We start from the raw sequence: 20,374 nt of genomic DNA, 5'->3' as shown, positions 1-20,374 counted from the left end.
GTGTTTAAAGGAATGCATGTCCCCAAGGGAGCATTGACTTGGATGAAGGAGATGGAGAGGATCTTTCGTGTGATGGATTGCACGCAAGAGCAGAAAGTCAGGTATGGCACTCATCAGTTAGTTGTAGAAGCTGATGATTGGTGGATGGAGGCTTTGGCAAGGTTAGAAGCAACAGGTGAAGAGATTTCCTGGACGGTGTTCAAGAGGGAGTTTTTGAGGAAGTATTATCCGGAGGATGTCCGTGGAAAGAGGGAGACTGAGTTTTTGGCGTTAGTTCAAGGCAACATGTCTGTGTTTGAATACGCGGCAAAGTTTAATGAACTTGTGAAATTCTACCCGCACTTTGTTAGTGAGGGAGCAGAATTTTCTAAGTGCATTAAGTTCCAGAATGGGTTGCGTTCTAATATCAAGAAGGCGGTAGGGTATCAGAAGATTCGGGTATTTCCAAATTTGGTGGACAGCTGTAGGATTTATGATGAGGATAACAATGCTCATCATAAGGTGATTAATGAAAAGAGGAACAATAGTCTGCAGAATCGTGGGAAGCCGTATGATGGAGGGAAGGGTAAACAAAAGATGAGTTATGGACAAAGGTTTAGTGGGGGAGATGCTCCTGCTAAGATTGTATGTTTTATGTGTGGTAAACCTGGCCACAAAAGTGATGTCTGCATTGGTGACGCGAGGAAATGTTACAAGTGTGGAAGGGCAGAACATATATCATCCGACTGTGCGTCCAAGGGAGTTGTGTGTGTTAATTGTGGTGAAGAGGGACACATGAGCGGTCAATGTTCGAAGAAGAAGGTTCAAGCTGGTGAGAAGGTGTTTGCGTTGGCTGGAACTCAGACGGATAAGGGTGATCGACTGATCAGAGGTAATTGTTTTATTAATGGCATTTCTTTAATTGCTATCATTGATACGGCTGCTTCGCATTGTTTTATAGCCGCCGATTATGTTAAAAGATTAGGTCTTGTTCTGTCTAGTTTGGGTGGTGAGATGGTTATCGATTTACCAGCAATGGGGTCGGTGACTACTTCTTTGGTTTGTGAGAATTGTCCGGTATCAGTCTTCAGTAAGGACTTTACTGTTGATTTGACTTGTTTTCCAATGAACGAGTTATATGTGGTTCTGGGAACGGATTGGTTGATGAATAATCATGTCCATATTGATTGTTATCATAAGTTGGTGAGATTTCCATTTCTTGAGAAGGATGCGGAATTTGGTGTCTTATCTACCAAGGAGTTGAATCGACTGTTAGAAGATGGGGCACAACTATTTGGTTTGTTTGCATCGTTGACTGTGGAGGGTCGAGCTGCAGTTGGGGATTTTCCAGTAGTGCGAGAATTTCCTGAAGTGTTTCCTGAAGACTTTTCTGATGTGCCGCCAAAGAGAGAGGTGGAGTTTTCCATAGATCTAGTTCCTGGTACGAGGCCTGTGTCCATGGCACCATATAGAATGTCAGCATCAGAGTTAGTGGAATTGAAGAATCAATTGGAAGAGTTGCTAGCAAAACATTTTGTAAGACCTAGTGTTTCACCATGGGGAGCTCCAGTTTTGTTGGTAAAGAAGAAGGATGGAAGCATGAGGTTGTGCGTTGATTATCGCCAATCGAATAAGGTGACAATTAAGAAAAAGTATCCGCTTCCTAGGATTGACGACTTGATGGATCAGTTGGTGGGAGCCAGTGTGTTTAGCAAGATTGATCTAAGATCTGGTTACCATCAAATTCGAGTGAAGGAGGAGGATATTCAGAAGACTGCGTTTAGGACTCGGTACAGGCATTATGAGTTTTTGGTGATGCCGTTCGGGGTTTCTAATGCACCTGGTGTGTTTATGGAGTATATGAATCGCATATTCCATGATCAGTTGGATAAGTTTGTTGTGGTCTTCTTAGATGACATCTTGATTTATTCTAAGTCCCCGGAGGAGCATGAAGAGCATTTGCGTGTTGTGTTACAAGTTTTGAAGGAGAAGCAGCTGTATGCTAAGTTATCCAAGTGCGAGTTCTGGTTGTCAAAAGTGAGTTTTCTTGGTCATGTGATTTTAGGTAACGGGATTGCAGTGGATCCATCCAAGGTAGATGTAGTGCTACAATGGGAGGTTCCGAGATCGGTTACTAAGATCAGAAGCTTCTTAGGTTTAGCGGGTTATTACCGAAGATTTATAGAAGGCTTTTCGAAGTTAGAACTTCCGTTAACTCATCTTACTTGCAAGGGTAAGGCGTTTATTTGGGACATAGTTTGTGAAAGGAATTTTGAAGAGTTGAAGAGAAGGTTGACTTCAGCTCCGGTTTTGATTTTACCTGATCCTAATGAACCGTTTGTGGTGTATTGTGATGCATCGCATATGGGGTTAGGTGGTGTGTTGATGCAGGAAGGTAAGGTGGTAGCTTACGCTTCGAGGCAGTTAAGGATTCATGAGAAGAATTATCCCACTCATGATTTGGAGTTAGCTGCGGTTGTTTTTGTATTAAAGATATGGAGGCATTATCTCTACGGTGCAAGGTTCGAGGTCTTTAGTGATCATAAGAGTTTGAAATACTTATTTGATTAGAAAGAATTGAACATGAGACAATGTAGGTGGTTGGAATTCCTGTAGGACTTTGACTTTAGCTTGAATTACCATCCTGGTAAAGCTAATGTGGTTGCCGATGCTTTGAGTCAAAAATCTTTGCATATTTCCGCGATGATGGCGGAGGAGTGGAAACTTTTGGAGCAGTTTCGCGATCTTAGTTTGGTATGTCAATTGACATCGGATAGTGTGAAGTTGGGTATGTTGAAAGTGACGAATTATTTTCTGTCGACCGTTAGCGAGAGACAGAGGATGGATGTGAAACTTGTTGATTTGTTTATGGTGGCAAATCAAAGTGTTAATGGCGACTTCAGAGTGGATGGTCAGGGTGTTTTGAGATTCCGTGGTCTGATTTGTGTACCTGATGATTCCGAGCTGAAGAAGATGATTTTAGAGGAAGGTCACAGGAGCAGTTTGAGTATTCATCCGGGAGCCAATAAGATGTATCAGGATTTGAAGAAGATCTTTTGGTGGTCTGGTTTGAAAAGAGATGTGGCTCAGTTTGTGTATACGTGTTTGGTATGTAAGAAGTCGAAAGTGGAACATCAGCGTCCTGCAGGGTTGTTGCAGCCGTTGGATATTCCAGAGTGGAAATGGGATAGTATTTCTATGGACTTTGTGACGAGTTTACCGAATACTGTGAGAGCTTTTGATGCCGTTTGGGTGATTGTTGATAGGTTGACAAAGTCTGCTCACTTTATTCCTATTAACATCACTTTTCCAATTGCAAAGTTAGCCGAGATTTATATCAAGGTGATTGTGAAACTACATGGTATACCGTTGAGTATTGTGTCGGATAGAGATCCGAGGTTCACATCAGATTTTTGGAAAGGTTTACAAGAGGCTCTAGGTTCTAAGTTGAGGTTGAGTTGGGTTATCATCCTTAGACAGACGGTCAGACCGAAAGGACTATTCAATCGTTAGAAGACTTGTTGAGAGCGTGTGTTCTTGAGAAGGGAGGTTCGTGGGATACTTATCTTCCGTTGATAGAATTCACTTACAACAACAGTTTTCATTCTAGTATCGGAATGACACCTTTTGAAGCGCTGTATGGTCGTAAGTGTAGAACTCCGTTATGTTGGTTTGAATCAGGCAAGAGTGTGGTACTCGGACCTGAGATGGTAAGAGAGACTACGAAGAAGGTGAAATTTATTCGTGAGAAGATGAGAAGTTCACAAAGTAGGCAAAAGAGTTATCATGACAAGCGAAGGAAAGATTTGGAATTCCAAGCTGGTGATCATGTATTCTTAAGAGTTACGCCTATGACGGGTGTTGGACGAGCTTTGAAATCGAGGAAGCTTACTCTGTGTTTTATTGGTCCTTATCAGATATCAGAGCGAGTGGGCAAAGTTGCGTATTTGGTGGTGTTACCGCCAAGTCTTGCTAATTTGCACGATGTATTCCATGTGTCTTAGTTGAGGAGATACATTGCGGATCCATCCCATGTGATTCAGATGGACGATGTGCAAGTGCGTGAGAACCTGACAGTTGAGACGATGCCAGTGCGTATTGAGGATCGCGAGATTAAGACTCTAAGAGGCAAAGAGATCGCCTTGGTGAAGGTCGTGTGGACAAGTGCGGCAGGTGAGAGTTTGACCCGAGAGTTGGAGAGTAAGATGCGAGACTCCTACCCTGAGTTGTTTGTAGCAGGTAATTTTTATTTTCGAGGATGAAAATCTTTTAAGTGGGGGAAGGTTGTAATGCCCGTAAATGTGTTTTTTTGTTTAATTGTGATGTTTGATGTATTTTCCTAAATTTTACCGTTTTTGAGTCGTGTCAGTCGGTAATGTTAGATTATTATTTAATCGATGATTTTCACGTTTTCGGTAGTAAAAATATTTATGACGTGTTATTTTGCGTTTTGGGGTTTTTTGGAGGAACTAAGTTTAGACCGTAAAATAGATATTTTAGTTAGATATTTTATGAGTGAATAGGAAGTAGGGGGAGATAGAAGTGAGGTAGAAATAAGAAATAGAAGAAAGAAAAACCAGAAAAAGAAAGAAAAGAGAGAAAACTTGTGAAGAGAAGAGAAAGAAGAGAAAAACAAAGAGAAGAAGAGAGTTGTAGAAAATCCAAACCAAGCTAGAATCAAGATTAACCAAGGTAAGGGGGTGAATCTAATTTATCTTGGATGTATGATTTTTATAGTTTTGTTTTGTTTTTGTTCTTGTTCATTTCTATGCTTGACCAACAATGGTGGATTGGGTGTTTTGTGAGTTTTGAAGTTATAAACATGATTTTGTGGTGTGTATGTGTAGTATGATGATAGATATCTTCATTGATCATGTTTGTTTTTCATTTCTCCATGTTCTCTTGCTCATGAAAGAATTATTAGGTTATTGACATTTATTGAATAAACCATGGATCATTGATTGTTAGGATGAATATATGGCATGTATGGATTGTGTAGAAGGTGTAGGGAAGCTTATTTGAGGTTTGGAGATGTTTGGGTTGGGTTTAGCAGGTCTGTTGCAGAACTGATTTTTCTAGGTTTGTGCAGGTCCGCTAAGCGGAGGTTCTTTTGCAGAACATTTTCTATGAGGGTCCGCTAAGCGGATCTTCTGCATTTTTGACTAATAATTTTCTGTCTGGGTCCGCTAAGCGGAGCGCAAGCGGACAGGGTAAGATGTAGTTTTTCCAAACTTCATTTTGTTGTATCTTTTGAACCGTAGGTCGTTTCTACGTGTCGTTTGAAGTGTTATGGAAATTACTGAGTATGTATTATGATAAAGGAGTGTGTGTTGGTGGTTGTATGAGTTTTCATAAATATATTTTGTGATATAATATTTACTGATCAGGTGTGTTTTGACGGTAAAGGTGTGCTGTGTGCTTTTGAAAGCCTGAATGGTATTCATGATGTATCCGTGGGGATTAATATAACCGGTGTGATGTGGATGTGTGACCGAGTTATATTATTGTTGTCGTTGTTATGTAATCGAGTCATTTGTGAGCACAGCATAACATTTCAATACGTTAATGGCGGAATGTTGTTAACAAGTGGCCAGTGTGGCATTGGTTACCAGTAGGAGCTTGATGCTCGGTAACGGTACATTAGCCTGAGTGGCAAGAGATCATCAATGGGGGCTAAATGCTCGATGATGGTTTGTCGTAGCTTACTGCTCGACAACGATGTACTTTCCTGAGTGGAATGAAGTCCCAACATAATGCTCGCGCGGGTGTAATTGTCATAATGACAAGGAGGAGTGTACTCCGGATTTTGGTACCACATGCATATGCATAGTCGAGTCTCATTCATCACCATATGTCTTTACCATTATGTTCTCACTCATTTATCGCATTGTTCATACATTGATAGTGGTTGATTTAGTGGATTACCTTGTTCTATGATTCTTGATGACACTTGTTGGCATTACTATATATATCATGCTTTCTCATTATAAATTATATTCTCACCCTTATGCTTTAATGTTACCTACTCGTGGGTAATATACAGGTGATCCGCAAGTGTAGGCGCTCTTTTAGTAGTCGTCCGTTTTGGTGTCGTCCGCTCGTGATACGTATCACCTAGGGGGGATTTGAACACTTATTTTGTAGATGATGCTTATAGGATCCTTTTGATATATATTTGATCCTTTGGATGTATTCATATTATGTGTCTTGAATACCTTATCATACTTTGTATTTTGGAGGAAATACTGTGGATATTTTGTTACCGACATATATTAATACTGTCAAGTGTTTATGAGAATCTTTCCTCTTTGAATTATTTGTGGTACGCATCTTTTGCGAGAATGTTATTTTTGGTAATGTGGTTCCTTAAGTGTAATACCCTAATTGTTTATGTGAATTTAATTTTTATACTCTGATATTTGTACCTAACAACTTGGGTAGAATTGGGGTGTTACAACAGCAAGAAGCAAGCTACAATTGCCCTCTCTACAACAGAAGCAGAATATGTTGCTGCTGCTGGATGTAGTACACAGATGCTCTGGATGAAGAGTCAGCTAGAAGATTATCAGATATATGAGAGTAACATTCCTATCTTCTGTGATAATACTTCTGGTATATGTTTATCTAAGAATCCAATCTTACATTCCAAAGCTAAACATATTGAGATTAAACATCATTTCATTAGGGACTATGTTCGGAAGGGTGTTCTATCTTAAAACTTTGTTGATACAGACCATCAATTGGCTGATATCTTTACAAAACCTCTTGCTGAAGATAGGTTTAAGTTCATTCTGAAGAATATCAGTATGGATTTATGCCCAGAATGAAAGGGTGAGAAGTTATGACATATGGATTAGATTTGAAATGATCAGTTTTATTTTCTTATAATAAGTTCTGATTGTTGATCAGTTAGATATTCTGATTCTGTTATTGCTAATGTTTCATATGTCTAAGTTGATTCAGAATCTTTTTTAAAGCAAAACAGCTGTCACCAGCTATTCCAGAAGATGAACACATGTTCACTCTAATTGGACAAGCATGCGTGCAGTTGATGAGACGCCGCCCTACGTAACTGTGCAAATCATTTCAAATATCACGTTTTACCCTAACGTCACTCAACATTAAATGCATTTGATTTTCTGCATTTCGTAACTGTTCTTTCTCAAAATTGATTTGCATTTAGTTTTCAAATCCGTGTCTATTCAAACAGCCCTCATCATATCATTTTCTCTTTTCACGCATTCATTCTCTCTCTTGTGTATGCATTTCTGCAACCTCTTTGCTCTTTTCCAAAACCCTAAAAAGAAACCCAGTAATCTCAGTAAAGTGTCAATGGCTGCTTCTTCATCAAATGCTGGTTCTTTGTCTCAACAACAACAACAAGAACAAGAACTCATTCCTAAGATCACTTGCTCGATTCCTCGGGATCAGTTGGAAGTTATATGTGAACTGATGGTGGATGTTGATAATCTGGAACAACATCAAATTCATATCAAAGATAACTTGGTTTTTTAAGGATGGTCGTCTCTGTTCCTTGAATTCTGTGGACTATTTTATCCAGACCTAGTGAAGGAGTTCTGGGTTCATGCTTTTGTTATCCCTAAAGCCATTGTTTCGTTTGTTCATGGAAGATTCTTTCCCATCACTGAAAACACATTGAGAATGTTGTTTGATTTGATGAATGCTGAAGGTGAGACTGAAGCAACTCCAAGAACAGATTGGGATTCAGTCTACTCTGAAATCTTTACTGATGGAAAGAAATCAACAGAAGTAAAGAATCTAAAGGTCATTTACAAGATATGGACCAAGATCCTTCTAGGCTGTTTCTATCACCGGAAGTCAACTAGTTCTTCTAACTTCATCAACAGCAACCAACAATACATCCTGTATTGTCTTGGTACTAAAAGAAGGTGGATGTCCCTTAAATCATTTTCAATCACATGTGGCATGCTGTAAAGGATTCAAGATATGAGAACAGATTGAAGAAGAAGAGAACCGTTATTCCTTTTGCGAGGATTATAACCAATCTTCTAGTTCAAACCAAGATGGTTGAAGAACTGGAAACTGCTGGAGTTATCAAGGATCCTTACACAATCATTGGGAGTACCTTGAATGCTCTTACTTTGAGGAAAATGGGCCTAATTCAAGCTGTTGGTAATGCTCCTCAGGCTATTCCAGGAGTTAGAAACAGAAGAGGTCCAATTCTTGCTGAGTTTGAGATGTTCTTCTTAAGTGAACGACCAGAAGTTAACGTTCATTACCTTAATATTCTCAAACAAGATGGTTCTGTTGATGCTCCTATTGGGGTGAGTAAGCAGAAGCTTCCGACTACCAAGGATGGAGTAGAAGAAGTATTTCCAGAAGCTGATTCCCATAAATAAAGAAGAACAAAGCGAAAGCTAGATCTTCCTTCTATCAGTGAGGAGAAGAGAATTGAAGAGAAAGCTGTTGAAGAAAAGGTTGTTGAAGAGAGGAAATAAGATGCAGTTGAAAAGGAGAATAAGAAGAAAGAAGATGTTGTTGAAAAGAAAAGAAAGAAGAAGGATGATTAGAAGGATGTAGAGAAGAATAAAAAGAAGAAAGATAAGAAGAAGAAAAAGAAAGAAGAAAAGAAGGCTGTTGAAGGAGAACAGAAGAAGGATGAAGAAGAAAATAAAGAAGAAGCAAAGAAGAAGGAAATTTCTGAAGTAAAGAAGGTTGCGATTCAGAAGAAGAGGAAGATAATTGGAGCTGATTCTGAGAGGCCTCACAAGAAGAAATCTTCAGGTGTGCTTATTTATGAACCTGGTTTTGTACCTTTTTTAAGTTCTAAAACTGTACCAACAGAAGTTCCTCCCCTCTCTAACCCGGAAATTCAACCACACAAAGCCCTAGCCAAATCACCTCCAACCACCAAAGTTCTTACCCCTCCTTCTTCACCCAAGACTCAAGGCACTTTGCCTGATCTTGCTTCTGACCCTATCCTAGATATCTTACCCCTTCAAACCCTCTTTCCTCCTCACACAAATATCTCCACCTCTCAACCTCCTGCTCATTAAAACTATGAACCTGTTACCTCCCCTGTTCCCAACAATGCCAATGCATCAGAATCTCCTAATTATGATTCTTTACAAGAATTATTCCGTGCCTGCAACTTTACCCCTAAACCTCGTCCTGACCCTGCCTTTGTTAACGTGGAATCTGAGGATGAAGCAGAATCATTGCTTTCTCTTGAAAGAGAACATGAACCCTACTTCATTCTGAACCAAGATTCTTCTTCCACCCAATTCAAAACCCCTAAACCTGAACTATCTGTTGGTGTAAGTTTTGAATTTTTGAAGCAAAAGGTACAGACAAGACTAGAAGCTTTGAAGATTGCACATAATGCCAGAACGGATTATGTTGCTATAAGATGTCTCTGGAGAGCTTTCAGAAGGGAGGTCAATTATGACTTTATGAAGCTTCAGAAGAAATGTGAAGCAGAAGCTCCTGGCCCTTGTAGATTCCTAAGGGATTTTGAAGACAACTATTTCTTTCCCATCAGGAGCTGGAAATCTCTTGAAGAGAAGGAATTTTCTGATGAGCTTGAAGAAGTTTATCCTCTTGCTATGGTTGTGTGGAAGCCTACCTATCATGTTCTGACTGGCGACTTTCAGTTCATATTCAACTAGTTAAGGGAGAATCCCTCTGCTAAAGCACCAAGTATGGTATATCCAGAAGTTGAATACCCATCAAAACCCGCTGCTCCTACACCTCCTCAGAATTTGGCTGAAATTCTTCTGGCTCTAGAGAATCCAGAAGCTGAAATCCCTTCTCCTGTGTTTGCTGAAGTTGCTTCTGAATCAGAAGCTGATGCTGGGAATCAAGATGCTGAAACTCAAGATGCGGAGAATCATCCTGCTATGCAATCTCCTGCTAAGGAAAATCAAGCTGATGTTCTCATGGTTGATGCTGCGGCTGAGAATCCTCTTTTGGACAATAGCTGTGAAGCTTCTTCTGCTGGACCTTCTGTGCTGATAAACACCATGAAGGCTCTTCAACAGAATCAAGATGATCTTGCTTCTCATTTGGAAAAGCATGAGGATACTCACAATGAGTTCAGATCTTTCATGAAGACACAGACAGAAAGCACTTCTGAGATTAAAAACCTTCTGGCCCTCTTAGCTTCTAAGCTAGGCTAGTCGTAGTCTATCTTGGTCTTAGATGTTTTCTTGTTTTATGCATCTGTTTCTTGCATCTGCTTCTATCCCTCTTGTACTTCTGATATATTTTGTTCATTAATAAAACCATTATCCTCTTCACTTTACGTGTCTTTTATCATCTGAATCTTTTAATGCTTTTTGATGTTATGACAAAAAGGGGGAGAAATATGATAATTGATTTGGTTTATTATATCAGTTGCTGGGATTAAGTCTCAACATTTCCTAACATTATTTGCAAGTTCTATGTCTTTGATATTTTTGCAGGATTGAAGATATTATGAAAAAGCTCAACATGAGAAACAAATACATGAGGAAAAGCAATTCTATAAAGAAGCATGTTCTTGGAAAATTGAAGCAAGCTTAATGTTGTGAAGCTTCAAGGTCAGAAGCAAGAAGAATGTTCTGATATTCTCTTTGTAGAATATGCTCTAATACATTTTCTTCTCTTAAATGCTCTGATACATGCTATTTATTAAGAATGCTCTGATACATTCATGTTCTGATATTTTTGTCTAGTATGTTCTGAAACATTTCAGGATGTAAAGATGCTCTGATGATGCTTTGATACATTCAAGAATGTTCTGATTCAATCAAGCATGCTATGACAACAAAGAAGAAATTCAAAGCTCTGAAGCTATCCTATGGAAGCAAGAAGCAGAAGCTCTTAATATTTTGAAGTTCTAGGCGAAGTGAAAGTCTCTGCTGAAATGAAAAATACTCAGGGAAGTCTTTTATTTATAAATTCTTCTAGTATTTATTTCAGGGGGAGATTGTTAATCTCAGGGGGAGACATATTCACACACTCTGATTATATGCTTATGCTATATATGTGTAATTGTCTTTTGTCATCTGATATTCTGATTGCAAATTCATATCAATTATATATGTTTTTGTCATCATCAAAAAGGGGGAGATTGTTAGAACAAGATTTGTTCTGATCAATATTCTTGTTTTGATGATAACAATGTATATGAATTTTGTATAAGACAATGTGGTACTCTAATCCTTTGCATTTTCCATTTCAGGAAATATATAAAGAGTATGCACAATTTAGCGCTAAGAAGCACTGACTTAGAAGGTTTAGGATTGCAACATCAGAACATGCTCTCGCAAGACATCAGAAGATGGTCAAGCAGAATCAGAACATGGTCTATGAATCATCAGAAGAACATGAGATCAGAAGCAGAAGCACTGAAGTTCTTATGGTATCACGCTCAAACACTTCAAAGTCTGATGACAAGAAGATGCTCTGCACCAAGCTGAATGACTCTGATTATTCAAACGTTGTATTCACAAATCTGAGATCAGAAGCTAGTACTAGATGACAGGCTATTAAGTCTAATCTCTGACTGACAAAAGGAACGTTAGAAGCTATAAAAGGCAAAGTCAGTAAAAGCAGGAAAAGCATGGCTCGAGGTAGTTGACAAAATAGTGAAAACATTAAATGCAAAGCTGTACTATTCACGCAATGCATTAAATGCAATTCAATGGTCATCTTCTCAAGATGAGGTGTGTAGTGACTATAAGAATTGAATATGAGGAAAACAAGGTGAGTGAAATTTCAAAGGATTATGATTTTGGGTTGAATTACCATCCTGGAAAAGCGAATGTTGTAACCGATGCATTGAGTAGGAAATCATTGCATATGTCTATGTCAATGATTCGGGAATTAAAGGTGTTGGAACAATTTAGAGACTTGAGTTTGGTTTGTGAGACGAAGCCTTCGTATGTTAAGTTTGGTATGTTGAAGCTTACTTGTGGTATTCTTGACGAGGTTAGAGAGGGTCAAAAATTGGATTTAGAATTAGTTGACAAGATGACATTGATGAAGCAAGGAAAAAGGTAATAACTTTCGGATTAATGAGAATAGTGTCATGAGGAGTCATGATCGAGTTTGTATTCCTGATGTTTCAGATTTGAGAAAGAGGATTTTGGATGAAGGGCATCGTAATGGTTTGAGTATACATCATGATGCTACTAAAATGTATCAAGATTTGAGGAAAATGTTTAGTGGCAAAGTATGAAGAGGGATATAGCGGAATTGTGTATTTGAGTTGGACTTGTCAGAAACCGTTTAGTTGGTGCAACAGTGATCCTATTCGAGTGGAAGTGAAATAGTATCTCTATGTATTTTTTTTCGGGTTGCTGAGAACATCGAGTAATTGTGAAGTGATTTGGGTCATTGTGGATAGGTTGGCGAGATGCGTTTATTTTATTCCAATGAGGATGGATTATCGGATGGAGAGACTTGCTAAGTTTGACATCGAGAGAACGGTGTGTTTGCATGGTATTCCATTCGAGTATTGGAGTGGCATCCTTAGAAGCTTGTATGGTTGAAGATGTGGAACGTTTTGTATTGGTATGAATCAGGAGAGAGTAAGTGTAGTTTCAGTGTCGAAATGGTTGTGTCGATTGAATTTTCGAGGACGAAAATATTCTAAGTGGGGGAGAGTTGTAACATCCTGGTTTTTATTAATATTTTTATTAATTATATTAGTAATTATATTATTTGGTGTTTTTCATAATCATTTGCTTAATTTAGTCACTTCTGATGTTTATTAAAATTTTTCGCGTTTTGGGATGATTTAGTCGGTATTAGTCTGGGATAGGAGATCAATATTTAATCAAAAATTTTAATATTTTTAGTATTAGAAATATTAATGAGTTAATATTTAGCGTTTTGCGAATTTTCCGAGTAATTAAGATTCGACCGGAAATATGAGACATTGAGTTATTAGAGGATTTTATCCGTATTTATTTTATTATATTATCTTATTTTACTTGGTGTGTTAAATAATTATTTAATTGTTATGAGATATAATAATTAATTGAATTAATTGATTATGTGTGTATTGATGTTAATAATGTTTAATTTGTTAATTGAGATAATAGTTTATAATATTAATTAATTTGGTGTGTATATTTGTGTCTATTTAATTATTGGTGTTATTTAATTTAGTGAACTAAAATAGAGATAATATATAGTATATATTTTATTGGGATTATTTAATGATGTTAGGAGTAAATAGGGAGTGTTATAATTAGGCCCATATTGTGTAGTTGGTAAGGGTTAGAGGTGAGGGAGTGTCACATTTTCTTTTCATTTTCTTCTTTCAAGGATAGAGAGGCAGAGAAAGCATAGAAAGAAAAGAAGGAAAAGAGAAAAAAGAAAGGGGAAGAACAAAGGGGAGCTAGGGCTTGGAGGAGAAATTAAAGAGGTAAGGGGGAGAATCTTTATTATTATGGGTTAGTATGATTTGGTCAATAGGTAGATTAACATGATTTATGGATTTTGTTTTTTCCAATTTCTAGGTTTTGACATGTTTAGGATGAAACCCCTAAATTTCTATGATTTGTGATTATTAGTTTTTGATGAATAGTTTTTGATATGTGATGATTGGTTATGGTAGATAGATACTTGATTCCTTTTAAATTGTTTTAAGATTAACTAAAAGGGTTTTTTTTAGCTTCTGTCTTTTAGATAGAATACTTGAAGTTCATACTAGTTACTGTTACTAGTGAAAATCGATGCGCCTAGTTCTTCATAAATTATTCATGATAAGAAATTACTTTATCATTTAAAGATTATTGTGATAATGAATAAATGAATCATTTTATTTATTTATTAAATAATGGTGTGGTTTTTCATTTGATTCACGTGAACCTGGAGATATATCAATATTTACTTTTAAGTTTTAGTTGTATTAGGATATAGTATAAGCTTGTGAGTGTCAAAAGAACCTTGTTCAAGCATACTATTTCCAGGCTGTAACCTTATGAACTTAGTGAGCCATTTATATATCTTTGATCGGCAGTGCTACTAGTTCCCATAATGTAGTTTTCGAAATACTAAATGCACTAACGCTTTTCAGGCTGAAGAAGTAGATTCTGAAGAATCAGAATCAGAAGAAGAAGATGAACTGTCCATGATCTCCAGAAGGGTGAACCAACTCTGGAAGAGCAAGCAAAGGAAGTTCAAGAGCTTCAGAAGTTCAAAGAAATTTGAACGAGGAGAATCTTCTGGTGGCAGAAGATCTGACAAGAAGAAAGTCGTCTGCTATGAGTGCAATGAGCCTGGACACTTCAAGAATGAATGTCCAAAACTTCAGAAGGAGAATCCCAAGAAGAAGTTTCATAAGAAGAAAGGTCTTATGGCATCATGGGATGATTCTGAATCAGAATCAGAATCAAACTCTGAAGGAGAGCAAGCCAACTTTGCACTGATGGCCACAGTGGATGATGGATCAGAATCTACATCAGAATCAGATTCTGAAGAGGTATTTTCTGAACTATCTAGAGATGAATTAGTTTCCAGTTTAACTGAACTTCAGGAACTCAAGGCTCATCTTAGAATCAAATACAAAAAGCTGAAAAAGAAATTTGAATTTGAAACTAAGAAGTTGGAATCGGAGAATTCTGAACTGAAGGAAAAAGTTTTAAATCTATCCAAAAATAGTGGATCTCCTTCTGAATCAGAAAAATCTATTCCTAGTCTAAATCATATTCTGAAAGAATATGACTCGAGCTTCAGAAAGTTCTTATCTAGAAGTATTGGCAGAAGTCATCTTGCTTCTATGATATAGGGTGTCTCTGGAAACAGAAGGGTTGGCTTTGGCTATGAGGGTGATACCTCACATAAATTTGAACCTGTTGATGATATGAAAATCACATACAAGCCTCTGTATGATCAGTTCAAATATGGCCATGCTCATGATATTAGGCTTACCTCACATGCACAGAGTTTTAACACTGTACACACCAAGAAGCATGTGACACAACCTAAGAAATATCATGATGTCAAACCTAAAGAATATCATGTTGTTCCTCCTGTTAAATATTATGCTAAACCCAAGTTCAATCAGAACTTGAGGAAAACTAACAAGAAAGGACCCAAGAAATTGTGGGTACCTAAGGAGAAGATAATTTCTGTTGCAGATATCCTTAGCTGCAAAGAGGACAAAGCACAAAATGTCATGGTACCTGGACTCTGGGTGCTTGCGACACATGACGGGAAGAAGGTCTATGTTCCAAGACTTGGTGCTTAAGTCTGGTGGAGAAGTCAAGTTTGGAGGAGATCAGAAGGGCAATATTATTGGCTCTGGAACCATAAGTATTGGTAACTCTCCTTCCATAACTAATGTACTTCTTGTAGAAGGATTAACGCATAACTTATTGTCCATAAGTCAATTAAGTGACAATGGTTATGATATAATCTTCAATCAAAAGTCTTGCAAGGCTGTAAGTCAGAAGGATGGCTCAATCCTATTTACAGGCAAGAGAAAGAACAACATCTATAAGATTGATCTTTCAGATCTTGAGAAGCAGAAGGTGACTTGCCTTATGTCTGTTTCTAAAGAGCAATGGGTCTGGCACAGAAGATTAGGTCATGCTAGTTTGAGAAAGATTTCTCAGATTAACAAACTAAATCTGGTCAGAGTGTTAGAACAAGATTTGTTCTAATCAATATTCTTAGTTTTGATGATAACAAGGATATGAATTTTGTGTGAGATAATGTGGTACTCTAATACATTGCAATTTCCCTTTCAGGAAATATATAAAGAGTATGCACAAATCAGCGCTCAGAAGCTTTGACTCAGAAGGTTCAGCATGCAATATCAGAACATGGTCTGGCAAGACATCAGAAGATGGTCAAGGCAGAATCAGAACATGGGTCTATGGAAGCATCAGAAGAACTTGAGATCAGAAGCAGAAGCACTGAAGTTCTCATGGTATCACGCTCAGAAGCACTTCAAGGTCAGAAGACAAGAAGATGCTATGCACCAAGCTGTTTGACTCTGATGATATTCAAACGTTGTATACACAAACATCAGATCAGAAGAAAGTATAGATGGCAGGCTACGCTGACTGACAAAAGGAACGTTGGAAGCTATTAAAGGCAACGTCAGTGGACACAGCGTGAACAAGGCTCGAGGTAGTTGACAAAAGCGTGAAACATTAAATGCAATGCTGTACGGAATACGCAAAGCATTAAATGCTCCCAACGGTCATCTTCTCAAACGCCTATATAAATGAAGTTCTGATGAGAAGCAAGGTTAACCAATTCTTGACGATTTCTATGAATATTAACTTGCTGAAACGCTGTTCAAATCAAAGCTCTCAAACTTCATCTTCATCAAAGCTCACTACATTGCTGTTGTAATATATTAGTGAGATTAAGCTTAAACATTAAGAGAAATATCACTGTTGTGATTATAGCTTTTCAGAAGCATTTGTAATACTCTTAGAATTGATTACATTAATTTGTAAGTAACTAGAGTGATCAAGTGTTGATCACGATACTCTAGGAAGTCTTAGCTTGTGTCTAAGCAGTTGTAATTAGAGTGATCACGTGGTGGTCAGGATACTCTAAGAAAGTCTTAGCTTGTGTCTAAGCATTTGTTCCTAGAGTGATCAGGTTGTGATCAGGATACTCTAGAAGACTTAGCCGTGGGCTAAGTGGAAAACCATTGTAATCTGTTGCGATTAGTGGATTAAATCCTCAGGTGAGGTAAATCACTCCGTGGGGGTGGACTGGAGTAGTTTAGTTAACAACGAACCATGATAAAAATAACTATGCAATTTGTTTTTATCGTTCAAGTTGTTAAGACTACACTTATTCAAACCCCCCCTTTCTAAGTGTTTTTCTATCCTTCAATTGGCATCAGAGCGCCGGTTCTAAGGTGCAAGCACTTAACCGTGTTTAGAAAAGATTTAGGAAGAGAAAAACGCTTCAGTAAAAGATGGCTGGTGAAATTCCAACAAATACATCTGCATCTACATCTGGCTCTGCTGAGCAATACAATGGTAATGGGAACAATGGTTACACTAGACCACCAATATTCGATGGTGAAAACTTTGAATATTGGAAAGATAAATTGGAAAGTTACTTTCTTGGTCTGGATGCTGATCTATGGGATCTTCTGTTGGATGGTTACAAACATCCTGTTAAAACTACTGGTGTAAGGCTCACAAGAAGCAAAATGACTGATGATCAAAAGAAAGAATTCAAAAATCATCACAAATGCAGGACTGTTTTGCTGAATGCTATCTCTCATGCTGAGTATGAGAAGATATCTAACAGGGAAACTGCCTATGATATATATGAGTCATTGAAAATGACCCATGAAGGAAATGCTCAAGTCAAGGAGACTAAAGCTCTTGCTCTAATCCAGAAATATGAAGCCTTCAAGATGGAGGATGATGAAGACATTGAGAAGATGTTTTCAAGATTTCAAACTCTGACTGCTGGATTAAGAGTTCTGGACAAAGGCTACACCAAGGCTGATCATGTAAAGAAGATCATCAGAAGCTTGCCCAGAAGATGGGGCCCAATGGTGACTGCATTCAAGATTGCGAAGAATCTGAATGAAGTTTCTTTGGAAGAGCTGATCAGTGCTCTGAGGAGTCATGAGATTGAACTTGACGCAAATGAACCTCAGAAGAAAGGTAAGTCTGTTGCATTAAAATCTAATTTTAAAAAATGCACTAACACTTTTCAGGCTGAAGAAGTAGATTCTGAAGAATCAGAATCAGAAGAAGAAGAAGATGAACTGTCCATGATTTCCAGAAGAGTCAATCAACTCTGGAAAAGCAAGCAAAGGAAGTTCAGGAGCTTCAAAAGCTCAAAGAAGCCTGAAAGAGGAGAATCTTCTGGAGGCAGAAGATATGACAAGAAAAAGGTTGTCTGCTATGAGTGCAATGAGCCTGGACAATACAAGAACGAGTGTCCAAAACTTCAGAAGGAGAATCCCAAGAAGAAGTTTCATAAGAAGAAAGGTCTTATGGCAACATGGGATGATTCTGAATCAGAATCAGAATCAGACTCTGAAGGAGAGCAAGCCAACTTTGCGCTGATTGCTACAGAAGATGATGGATCAGAATCAACATCAGAATCAGATTCTGAAGAGGTATTTTCTGAACTATCTAGAGAAGAGTTAGTTTCCAGTTTAACAGAACTTCTGGAACTCAAGGCTCATCTTAGTATCAAATACAAAAAGCTGAAAAAGCAGTTTGAATTTGAAACTAAGAAGTTGGATTTGGAAAATTCTGAACTGAAGGAAAAAGTTTTAAATCTATCCAAAGATAGTGGATCTCCTTCAGAAATAGAAAAATCCATTCCTAGCATGAATCATATTCTGAAAGAATATGACTCGAGCTTCGGAAAGTTCTTATCTAGAAGTATTGGCAGAAGTCATCTTGCTTCTATGATATTTGGTGTTTCTGGAAACAGAAGGTTTGGTTTTGGCTATGAGGGTGATACCTCACATAAATTTGAACCTGTTGATGATCTGAAGATCACATACAAGCCATTGTATGATCAATTCAAATATGGCCATGCACATGATATTAGGCTCACTTCACATGCACAGAGCTTTAACATTGTTCACACCAAGAAGCATGTGACACATCCTAAGAAATATCATGCTGACAAACCTAAAGAATATCATGCTGTTCCTCCTGTTAAATATTTTGCTAAACCCAAGTTCAATCAGAACTTGAGGAGAACTAACAAGAAAGGACCCAAGAAATTGTGGGTACCTAAGGAGAAGATAATTTCTGTTGCAGATATCCTTGGCGGTGAAGAGGACAAAAAGCAAAATGTCATGGTACCTGGACTCTGGATGCTCGCGACACATGACAGGAAGAAGGTCTATGTTCCAAGACCTGGTGCTTAAATCTGCTGGAGAAGTGAAGTTTGGAGGAGATCAGAAGGGCAAAATTATTGGCTCAGGAACTATAAAGTCTGGTAACTCTCCTTCTATTTCTAATGTTCTTCTAGTAGATGGATTAGCTCATAACTTATTGTCCATAAGTCAATTAAGTGACAATGGTTATGACATAATCTTTAATCAAAAGTCTTGCAAGGCTGTAAGTCAGAAGGATGGCTCAATCCTATTTACAGGCAAGAGAAAGAACAACATTTATAAGACAGATCTTCAGGATCTTAAGAATCAGAAGGTGACTTATCTTATGTCTGTTTCTGAAGAGCAATGGGTCTGGCACAGAAGATTAGGACATGCTAGTTTGAGAAAGATTTCTCAGATTAACAAACTAAATCTTGTCAGAGGACTCCCTAATCTAAAATACAAATCAGATGCTCTTTGTGAAGCATGTCAGAAGGGCAAGTTCTCCAAACCTGCATTCAAGTCTAAGAATGTTGTCTCTTCCTCAAGGTCGTTAGAACTTTTGCACATTGATCTGTTTGGCCCTGTCAAAACAGCATCTGTCAAAGGGAAGAAATATGGATTAGTCATCGTTGATGATTATAGCCGCTGGACATGGGTAAAGTTCTTGAAACACAAGGATGAGTCTCATTCAGTGTTCTTTGAATTCTGCACTCAGACCCAAACTGAGAAGGAGTGTAAAATCATAAAGGTCAGAAGTGATGATGGTGGTGAATTTGAGAACAAATTCTTTGAGAAGTTCTTCAAAGAAAATGGTATTGCCCATGATTTCTCTTGTCCTAGAACTCCACAGCAAAATGGAGTTGTAGAACGAAAGAATAGGACTCTACAAGAAATGGCCAGAACCATGATCAACGAAACCAATATGGCTAAGCACTTCTGGGCAGAAGCAATAAACACTGCATGTTATATTCAGAATAGAATCTCTATAAGACCTATTCTAAATAAGACTCCTTATGAATTGTGGAAGAACAGAAAGCCCAACATTTCACATTTTCATCCTTTTGGATGTGTTTGTTTTATTCTGAACACTAAAGATCATCTTGGTAAGTTTGATTCTAAGGCACAAAAGTGTTTCCTTCTTGGATATTCTGAACGCTCTAAAGGCTACAGAGTATACAATACTGAAACATTGGTTGTAGAAGAATCAATCAATATCAGGTTTGACGATAAGCTTGGTCTTGAAAAACCAAAGCAGTTTGAGAATTTTGCAGATTTTGATATTGATATATCAGAAGCAGTAGAACCAAGAAGCAATGCTGCAGAAGCTGGAAGTCTCAGAAGCAATGGATCAGAAGATCAAGTTGCTGTATCTTTAGAGAATCTCAGGATTTCTGAAGAACCAACAGTCAGAAGGTCATCTAGACTCACATTTGCTCACTCAGAAAATGTCATTATTGGAAGGAAAGATGATCCTATCAGAACAAGAGCATTCCTCAAGAACAATGCTGAATGTCAATTAGGTCTGGTTTCTCTGATAGAGCCAACTTCTGTTGATCAAGCTCTAGAAGATACAGACTGGATAATTGC

Source organism: Vicia villosa, unplaced genomic scaffold (genome assembly GCF_029867415.1).
Source record: "Vicia villosa cultivar HV-30 ecotype Madison, WI unplaced genomic scaffold, Vvil1.0 ctg.001416F_1_1, whole genome shotgun sequence".
NCBI classification, from domain to species: Eukaryota; Viridiplantae; Streptophyta; class Magnoliopsida; order Fabales; family Fabaceae; genus Vicia; species Vicia villosa.
This window is presented reverse-complemented; position numbering follows the sequence as displayed.